Below are 8,523 nucleotides of genomic sequence, written 5' to 3' on the forward strand. Positions count from 1 at the left end.
TGTACAACACCAAGTGAGCTCTTTATATAATATTACAGTTATATGTAAACTGACACACCAGTCAAGTAATTACCAATTTGCTTTATTAACAGTACTTTCAAAAGTATGCTTTTCCTTGGGGTTCATTTTAGTAGTGAGGAATTAATTCTAATGTACTAATTAGTTTAGCCTTAACGAAAGGCTTGTTACACATGTTCAAGTCTAAACCAATGAGTTAATTGTTAACTGATAAACGATATGTATGAAACCAAAGTGATCCAGGTTTCTAATACATTTTGATTAAATTAACCTTAATCTCAAAATATGTGTCAGAGTAATTTTTCTGATATGGCTACAGGCTTGGTGTTTCGTGTCAAACCCTAAATAACAGCTTTTATAAACAGGATTAGAAAATTCTTCATAGTATGGTAATCTGTTATTCTCAACAAAATCACGTGTATAGAAAGAAAGAACAAATTCAACAGTGAAGCAAACAAAGGCAGTGGGATGGAATGTGACACGGAGAAACATGACGGTTTTTGTAAAGGTATATAAATAAACAGAATGAAGACCATTCATGAGAACAAAGCCAATCTTTTCTAGTCAGGTTGGCATGAAGCACATAGGTGCTTGTTCCCAGGGCACAAAAAAGCAGAAAGCTTTGGTTTCAGAGCAATTTAAGTATTATTTTAGATGGAGAAAACCACTAAGTCCCCTTGCAATTGTAATTGCCCGCCCTTCGTTTTTGTATTATCAAATTTCTACCTTATGCCGACAACATTGGCATTTGTGTGGAGGTTTCTTCTGTGCAATCCTGGCTACGTTTTGCACGTGCCACACCTTAGTTTTTGTGAAAAATTATGTATTTTTTACATTGGTACATAATATTTTTAAGGTTTGCACATTAATACCACAAGTTATAAGTGGTTCTCTGTTGAGTAGGCCGTTTTTATGTTATTTTTCATTCCCCCTGAAAAGATTTTTTTTCTAGCTAGTTAGTGATTTGTCCTGTATTTTCATACCCCACAATTTATTGTGGAGGTTCCTCCACCCCAGCAAATTCTATCGTCATGGATGCCTGGGGATGGTGTCCCGTATTTCTGCAGGGGGCTGAACCCCACCAAGGGTCATATCCCAAGATCACCGCTGCCACAAATCGTATAATTGACATTCCAAATATTTACACTTACATCATTACGTCAGTCACTAAACCTTATGAGTAAGACAGTGACAGTCATGTGTATGGTCAGGTGACCGTAGATCCTTCGTTGCTGAGAAAGATGATTGAATCTATCGCTCGTAACTTAAAAAATGGGAAGCAGTGTTATCGATCTGGCCTGCTTTATATGTACATATGGATCTGTCTGATTTAGAGTTACAGGATAAAAATTTTGATATAAGTGAGAAAATGTATTTACATATGGCATAATGCACATAACACAGGCTATTACTTCGTATATGTTATACATGCATAAATATACATACAGACACACATACATACATCTCAAGGGCTAAATTATCTATGAGCTTGAGGAGGCTTTTGTGTGGGATGGATTTAATAGTTTTGGGTGGGTTTTGGGGTAATTTGAGAAATTACTGAGCTGGAAACTAAAAAACTTGGTATAGCACACAGTAGGAAGTGCAACATGTGACAGTCCCCTTGGCCCTTATAACTGGGAGGCTGCTGGGTGGGACAGGCTCTTTGACGACCAGAAGCTAGCGTCAGGACTCTCACGTTTCATCAGGGGAAGAGCTTTGAGTAATAGGACTGCGAGACAAGAACATAACCGAGACAAAGGTAAGATACAATGTATTTAACATGGGGGGTCAAATTGGAGAAATTCCACTAAATGAAATATATGTAGAAATGTCTCTGGCAATGAAATTATAGCATGCAGGTAAAATGACTTGTGTAACATTTATAAGTAAGATGGCATCAACTGTTCTTTTACTGCCTGATAGGCATTGAAATGTTGTTCATGAACAATATGCAAACACAAACGGAACTATTAAACCACAAAAACATCACCTGTGTATGAGTGAAATATAGAATAACAGTCCCTGGCTATCTTTCTTATTTTCTTGTCAGCCGGGAATAATAACTAAAAACATGACTTCGGAAGGCCAGTCAAAGGTTAAAATTAATTCAAAATTATTCCTTTAATATGACAACACATACACAGAGGCTTTATCTGACACTGCTGCTGCTTGAAAATTTTGTACTATTATTGTGAATATCCAGAAACTAGCATTGTTGCTTTGCTGTAATTTATCGTGGGCTGCACAGGCTTTCCATGTATACATTCTTGACGTGTAGTCAGCTGAAAATGTGTGTATTGGAAATTTGACAACTGGTAATTTATGATGAAATTGACTGAACTAGTTGCATATCTTTGCATACCTCAAATATATACCTGATCACGTGAACTGATCATGATGATATTGTCCTGGATAAGCAGTCAGGGAAAACAGATTTCTTAAATCCCATTTTAAAGTGTATTTTAATGGATTTAATATGATATTGGTGTGATAAAGGCAACTAAAATCTAAACATATATTGTTAATATTCAATGATATACAGGTACTTCTTGACTGACATAAGTAACCTCTTCCATGAACCTTACTGTAATGTATTTATGAGCAGTACTTTAATCAGTTTCTCTTTTTTGCTAGATGTGGGAAAGGAAAGTACTCATGTTACAAATTATTAGCTTTGTGGTGCAGTTCATTACAGCTTCATCGCAAACTATAACCACCACTTCAAGCGTAACTGCAGCCCCTTCTGCTTCCGTAACCACATCTGCCTCTCCAAGCATAAATACAACCACCTCTGCATCCATGGCTACATCTAACTATCCAAATGTATCTACAACCACCTCTGCATCCATGGCTACATCTAACTCTCCAAATGTAACTACAAACACCTCTGCGTCCATGGCTACATCTGCCCCTGCAAGCTTAGCTGTGATCTCTGTTGGATCTCAGGCTACATCCATGTCTAACGGCTCAGCTACGATCACCGCTGGCTCCCAGAATTCACTCCTCTCCACAGCTCTGGCAAACTCCAACACTTTTGCTCCTTCATCCACCTCCAGAGCCACAGCTCCATCCACAAGCGTGACCTCTTCTGCATCCCCTATTTTCAATTTCTCCATCCTCACCATTGCCGGTACAAAATCCATGCTCCCTGTACATTTACTGATTTGCTCATGTTTATGCTAACACAGTACAGCCACACTCTGTGTGTTTCATACTAGTGTCAGGTACTACCTAATGCTAATGTTTATTTAACATTAACAACACATCACCCTCAATCTGAGTTTTAATCTGTGCTTACAGGTGGGCTGATCTGGGCAACTTGTGTCTACTAAAAGAAAAGCTGTGTGAAGGGCTACACCGTAGAAACAGAAGACCAGATATGTTCCGCTGGAGTTACAACACTGCCACACTTTAGTGCTAGATCTGGGGTTAATCAGCGTCGACATCACTAGTATAAATGTCACATTTTTGGAGACAAGGCCAAAATGTAAATTGAAATTTGCAATATTGTGATTAAAGCCTTTATAATGAGAGATACATATAGACATTATATATATGCTTCAAGCAGAAGGGCTGTATTGCCAGCACATTATGAATAATAGCTTGTCGATAGCAATTAAAATACATAGTGATACTTTATATGGGTATTTAATACGACATTGCACCACATTCTTGAATATATGTAAGCAAGGGAGAAAATTCAGGTGAGAAAGTGTGATAACGGGATGGAGGTTGTATTAGATTAAATTGTGTGACTATGCCTGTGTGAGACATGTGGCGAAATTGCACTGGTACTCAAAAGTTTTATATAAATATAAAACACCACAATACACCCTCAGAATGCCACAAACCACTTTGGTGACACTGACGTTTGTCGGTCTAATGCTAAGCGAATTAAGAGCTACTGTCAGTGCTATGACCCAAGTATCCAGTAGCTCCTTACCACATAACAAGTAGTAAAAAAATGGCCTCTTTTCCATTCCCAATCTGCAAAAGAGGAGCAGAGTTGGACTGCAGTCACCCGAAAGTAACTGATTACTCTTTCTGCAGAAGCCACGCAGTTCAGAACAGCAACTGGAGTGAAAATTATTTGGAAAACGTTAAGAAAAGCCTTCTGGAATCAATAGGTCCTGAATGAGGACAAACCGTAGTCTGTTTAGGTCTGAGTAATGACAGGTTTTTGGGGCTCCTTTACCACTCATCCTTCAACCACTAAAAGGCTAAGAGAGGTAGGGGTGCCTGGACCATATCAAAACCAACATAGACTGAGACTGAGACACCCTGGGGGGGATGGCAGCCCATTACACAGCCACTGACACACACATGCTCATTCACCTACAGTATGTCTTTTCTATACCTACTTGCCTTATGTAGGCTACGGCACCAGGCAGGGAATAATGCATTATGGGATGCTAACCCATCACAGGTCACAATACACACCAATCACACCTACAGGCAATTTGGCAATCAATTAGCATGTTTTTGGACTGTAGGGGGGGTGGAACCTAGAGGAAATCCCACCACAACACAGGGAGAACATGTAAACTCCGCACATGTACACCATGTGCAGGCAAAGACTGGTCCCAGAAGTGTGAGATAACATTGTTAATTAACCGCTGCATCCCCGTCTCATTCACCAAAAGGCGGTAAATAGTAAAAGTGTTCCTAAGAAAATAACTACATGGTACAGCCCTTTATAGCGTTTATTCATCCAAACTATTGCTGTTGCATAAAACACGCCGAAAACGCCCATGAGTCCAACTGTCAAACGCCCACTCTAACATCAACGGGAGCATTAGTATGCGGCTCATACATCGCTTTATAAGAACAGAAGTTACAGCAAAAGTATAAAATTATTTAATAAAGCATCTTAGAGACAAATTTATTTATATATAGATAATTTAGTTTTTTTTTTTAAATATGAATAAATACGTAAATATTAAAAATGCAGAATATAATAATAAATATATAATTAATAATACTTACTGCTCGAAATTAAAATGAATTATAAAGGACTAAATTATTCATTAACGTGCAAGTCTAATTTTGACTGAGTACAGATTAACGGCGGTACATTGCCTTTTCCGTCCTATCGAGTAGCGCCGAGCTGTCGGTGCGTTTGGCTGGATGAGGGTCACTGTCCATGGTCATTGTCACGTTCCTCTGTGGTAAATGTCACACTCCTGTATGGGTCTCAACGACGAACGCCATTTCTCAAGTTTCTGCACATCAGTTTCGTACAGTAGGTTGCCTCTTGCTTTCACCTGAATTTAACGCATATCTTTGGAGGTAGGCGGTAGGCGGTGCACGGGTCAAGAATTATTTCGGAGATGCAATTACAGTGTAACATGCCTGTGTGGTTATGACACATAGTTATCTAAATCTATTATTACACATTTCGCCGGAAGACGTCTTTAAATTCCTCCAATGTTTCTTAAAGATAAATCGCTTCATAGAAAGTCAGAATATGAAGCAATCGTAACATTGCATAATATCTATATCCATCTATATACCAGGTACCTGTAAACCACACTGTTACTACTGTACTGTTACTGTTATACTGTTTTTCAGGCTGTTGGTAGATAAAAAAAAACAGCGCTACCAGTGCTGTACTCATAGGGAAATGGCTTGTCAAAGCTGAACTGAATCTTTTTTTAAGTAGCCTACCTCCTCAATGTGCAAAATGTACATATGCCCTACCAGAACAGTAATAAAAAAGGCCTTTGTTGTGAAAATAAAACATCTCTGTTGAGCCTGCTATATCCCAGAATTACAAAACTTGGTGGTGTAAAAAATGCATCATGGATATATCATAAAGAGACTGCAATCTGACACAGATTATGACAATCTCACAATATCTCACAATATAAAGATAGTATATATTAATTAGATGGATTATGAGTGAAGGACAATACAGAACAAAAAATAACATCCATTTTCTGAAATCGCTTGTCCTGTTCAGGGTCATGGGGGGTCCGGAGGCTAAAGGCACAAGGCAGGGAACAAAAAATGATATATATTTTTTTAAATTAATTATTAAACCACTTCAATATAACACTACAATTTGTACTGGTGTGATCACTGTTATCACATGAGTCTTGTTCCAGCACAGACAGTTCCTCCTACAACTTGCTGGTGCTCCAACAGGTTTTCACTTGTTCCAAGAAGTGCTGTGATTCATGCAGGGAGGGGCCACTGCAGTTAAGTTTCATCTGCAGGTGCTTCACAGAAATCCCCCCAGGCGTAAAACGGACAGATGGGCCATAAGGTGTCATGGTGGGGTCAGAGTATTTACTTTAGCAGCACTGCTTCAACTGCTTGGCTCAGTACTTTTTAGTGGAGGGTAAATTCAAATCATCCAATTTATTGCAATGTTTTTTTCTAATAAAGGATGTCAGTTGAACTAACAGAATAGACACCGTTTACCTAAATCCACAGGTCCCCACTATTCACCAGTATCGGCTGTCTAAAGTTCCTAGAGCAGAAGGGTGTGGATATTGTTTCATTGATGCATTTTTTAAATTCTTGTTAGTGCTCAATTGTATAGCTGGGTGTGTTTGTGGTTGTGCCTGTTTTGTTGCCGTTCCAAGAAGTCTGTTTGACAGAAACTGTGAAGCTCTGCTTTCTAGGCAGAACAACTTTGTTTTCTTGGCCAGCAGAGACATATTACCTTAATCAGAGCCCCCCCCCCCCCCTACTTTTTTTATTTTTTACACAATTGTGTAGTAGTCAATTGGGGTGGGGGGGTGCAGGATTGCCTACTCTGTTCAGCTCGCTGGAGTGAGATTTTCAATTCGAGACTAGTCTGCACAGACATGTACAACCATTTACATGTATGTTAGTTTTATTATCTTAACTATCCCTTGATGGATACTAATACCCCCACTCGACTTGGATCCAGTATTCTTCCCACTTGGGTAAAGCACTCAGTGATCAAATACATTTTTCATAAACAGTATTAATTTTCCTAATGTTTCTCTTTGTTATCCAAGCTGTATCATTTTGTCAGGGTCAGCACCTGTTTTGTCCCAGTCTTGCGTCTTCCCCAGTGTCCTAGTCTGGGGGGTTTCCCCTGTTGGCCAAATGGCTCAATAAGCTAAGCATACAGCTATCAGTTAACCCCCCTGTTGGGTGTTCAAATCCCACCTCCTCTATTTCTGTATTTTGTTCCCTTGTGTTTCATTTGTATGAGTTTTCTAGTTCCTGTGTCTCTGTTTTTACCTGTCTGTAATTCCCCTAGTGTAGACTCTGTTTCCTTGTTTCAGTCAGTGTCTTAGTTTTCCCTTTCCAGTCCCTGAGTTAATTAGTTCCACCTGTTGCCCTTGTGTGTATTCCTGATTGCTCGTTGTCCTGCACCTTCCCCGATTGGTTAATTGTCTATGTCTCACTCTTGCTGTCTCGTTACCCAGTTCAGTTTTCGGATTTAAGTTCCTGCCTGAGTTCAGTTCTGCAGTGGTTCATTGTTTGCTGTTTCCTACCTGCCGGCCCCGTTTGTAATTCGTCTTTGTTTTCCCCCTTTTGCTTATGACTCCTCGTGGTCCTTTACTTTGTAGTGTTCCTAGTGTTTTCTGTTTTTGTTAATAAACCCTGCCCTGCACTGTGAGCCGCAAGTGGGTTGTCCACTTCCTTCCTGCCTGCACCATGCCTCGTCCCCCGTGCCAGAACCTCCCTAATCTGTGACGCATTTGGCATTTGGAATTAAATGTGTCCAACTAAAAGCTTGTGGGAATCTTTGCACATTACATCATTTCTTTCCTGTCACTCTTGGTCCTACCTTATTAAATTACTTCTTGTCTTCGCACTCTGCCTTAGTCATTCCTCTTGACGCTGAACCCTGAGATTCACTCTAGCAGAAGCTAATTGCCTTTTTCCTCTCCATCAGGCATAAGGAGATTTAAGAAATAAGATAAACAAAATTCTGAGGATCTGTGAATTGCCTGTAACCTGCTTTACTTCTTCAGCCAATCCTGTCTCATATTAGTTCTTAGGTTTCAAGTCTCGAGTTCTAATTGTCACGCGTATTTAGGGAACGCAGTCACCGTTGTAGGGGTTGATGAATGGTGCCTAGCATGTTGGCCAAAGAGCAGTGCAATGCTAGACAAGACAATGCAAGACTAAACATATGTGCAATATAACAATAAAAATACATCATAGTAAAACGAAATAGGTCGTGTAATATGAAAATGAAGTAGCTTTGCGAGATATGAATGTTGACAATAATACATTATGAAATGTTGGATTAGTGCAACAGATATTCTGACAAAACAGTAAATACAATGGCTGTGGGATGGAGAGGTGAAGGTCACTGGTTGTTTAGCGATCTGATGGCTTGTGGAAAGCAACTGTCTCTGGAATGATGTAAGAGAATCACACACACACACAAACACACACACACACACGGGTTTGTAATTATACCTTTGTGGGGACTCTTCATTTCTAGGGGGAAAACTCTAATCCCAACATGACAACCTTAACCATAAGTAACCAAACTAAATACGAGACTTT

The sequence above is a fragment of the Paramormyrops kingsleyae genome, chromosome 12, assembly GCF_048594095.1.
Source record: "Paramormyrops kingsleyae isolate MSU_618 chromosome 12, PKINGS_0.4, whole genome shotgun sequence".
NCBI classification, from domain to species: domain Eukaryota; kingdom Metazoa; phylum Chordata; class Actinopteri; order Osteoglossiformes; family Mormyridae; genus Paramormyrops; species Paramormyrops kingsleyae.